This window comes from Myotis brandtii, unplaced genomic scaffold, assembly GCF_000412655.1.
Source record: "Myotis brandtii unplaced genomic scaffold, ASM41265v1 scaffold334, whole genome shotgun sequence".
NCBI classification, from domain to species: Eukaryota; Metazoa; Chordata; class Mammalia; order Chiroptera; family Vespertilionidae; genus Myotis; species Myotis brandtii.
The window spans coordinates 1,105,791-1,108,041 of NW_005362885.1; the positions used below are offsets into that span (position 1 = coordinate 1,105,791).

Genomic DNA, 2,251 nt, shown 5'->3' on the forward strand with positions numbered 1-2,251 from the left:
GCCCCCCTGCCAGACCCCTCAGGGCTCAGTCACTGGGCACAGGGTCCAGCGTCCACACGGTTCATTCATTCAACTCCAAGGACATGCGTGCCACACATGTTCATACGCACACAGGAAAACGTGTGCCCGTGGCCACATACACACGCATGCCCGTGGGCACACTCACAGGCCCCTGCCCTCTCCCACCCCACCCACCAGCCCCAGCCTTGCCCTGGCCCAGGCCCCTGTGGAGTGCCCCCCCACCGCCCAGGAGCCTTCCCCCCAAGAACAAAGGCCTCACCTTGGTGACCCCCCTCCCTGCCCTGGCCCACCCGCACCCCTGGCCCGCGCTACCTCCCACCTCCCAGGGACCACTCCCTGCCTTTCCTGGTCACCTGTGGGCACAGCTGGGGGAGGGGGGGGGAGACCTGAGGATGGTCACAGCCCCACTCTCTGGCTCAGGCCAGGGCCCAGCGCCCGCCCGCTGCCCCTGGCTCCCATCTTCCCACATCTCTCCTCCTGCTTCTCCGGAGGCTTCCCCAACCCCAGGACCATCCCCACGTGGGCCCTGCCTCTGCCCACCCTCTTCCCACCCCCCAGGCCAGCCGCCCCCAGGCCCTCGCTCTATGTGGCCAGCCCTCCTGCCCTCCCACCCCACGGCCTCCCCAGCCTGTGAGCATCTCTCCCCAGGGCCCCTTGGGCACCCACATGCCTCCTCCTCTCCCACCTGTCCTCCTGCGCCCCACGTCAGTACTGACCTCCCCCCTCACACCCAGAAAGGCCCAGCACGGGGGGGGTCTGCAGACCCGTCATTTTTTCTGTAAACATCTAAGTTCTTAACATTGCAGTTGGGAGCTGCATGTGCCCAGCACACGTCCTGTCACGGAACCTCTGCAGCAGCCCATGGAGGAGGCCCCAGGGGAGGCAACTCGGTCCGGAGGGCAGGGGGCAGGGGGCAGGCAGACTCCTCAGGCACCCGCCCAGGACTACACACCCACAGGCAGCGAAGGGGGGGGGGGCATTAAAGGCCACAGCTGTCTGGACCTAATAAATATTTAACTGGGTCCAATTAGCATGAATAAGTTATGGGGGATGGGGGAGGGTCCCCCATCACCTCCCACAGACTCAGGAGTAGGGTGGGAGGAAGCACCCTCAATTCGGTGGAGGGCGGGGAGCACACGGAGCTGAGCTGCTGTTGCCACAGCAACGCCTGCCCCAAGCTCCTGCATGTCTGCCTGGTGTCTCCCCCCGCACCCCGCATGGGCTGACGGAACCAGAGCCTGGGACAGCGTGGACACCCCAGCCTAATGTCCCTCCCGAGGCCACACCCGTGCTCCCCCCGCCCCCGGCCACCTCGGGTCCCTCATCATATCCAGGAGCCAGGCTCTGCCCGAATCCGTATTCACTGGCCAGTCTCAGCGCCTCCTGTGAAAGAGCCAGTGGGAGCGGCCTGGGGCTGTGGGTTCAATGGGCCAACACGTGCAGAGGCTGGGGGTACCCAGTGCCCAGCTGTGAGGCTGCAGCCACGACTGTGGTACAAGAACTGTCATTAGGTTGGCCTCCCTGCCCTGGTTCAAACCACACCTCACCATGTCCACCCACGAGCCCTCTGCACACTGCCCACCTTCCTCACCACCCCCATCACTGCTCTCCTACTCGGCCTCTCTCTCACCCAAGCCCCTTGGACCCCAGGCCCAAACCACTGGACCTGCTGACGTCCAGTTGGCTGTTCTCTCCGGCCTCCACTGGACCTGCTGATCAAGATCTCTCCCAGGGTCCTGACCCCACGGCCAAGGACCTGGGCACCTCACTGACCCCAGGCTCCTCGGCCAGCGGCCGTGCCGGTGCCCTTGGGCTCAGGCCTCTTTCTCCCTCTGGTCACCTGGGTCCAGCCAGACCCCTGCCAAGGTCCCACCCCCTTGGCCAAGGACACCTACTTCCGGGTGACCTGCCAAGACCTGCACCTTCCTCCACAGCCCAGGAATCTGCTTTCCTCTTACGACAGAGCCCTGGGGGAAAGGTGATGAGCCGCTGGGCCCCGGAGCAGTGCACAGAGGATGGAGGGAAGGCAGGGGCTGGGGCAGGAACCGGAGATCTCAGAGACCGGTGCCCGGGGAGTAGCTATGGACTGGAGGTGGCCGAGGGCGGGAGGGGGTGACAGGAGGCCTCTGGGGGGCCATCGAGCTGAGGCCCCACACGGACTCCCAGGTCCCAGCCTTTCCACCTCCCACAGGGAATGAGAGCCTGAGGGGCGGTCTCCCGGCTGTGACGG

At 65.7% G+C, this 2,251-nt stretch overlaps 1 protein-coding gene across 1 annotated transcript in view; it reads right to left on the reverse strand.

The window, feature by feature from the left end:
* The window catches only part of AGRN (agrin), a 53,231-nt gene that overhangs the window by 35,948 nt on the left and 15,032 nt on the right, over positions 1-2,251 (reverse strand). The window lies entirely within an intron of this gene.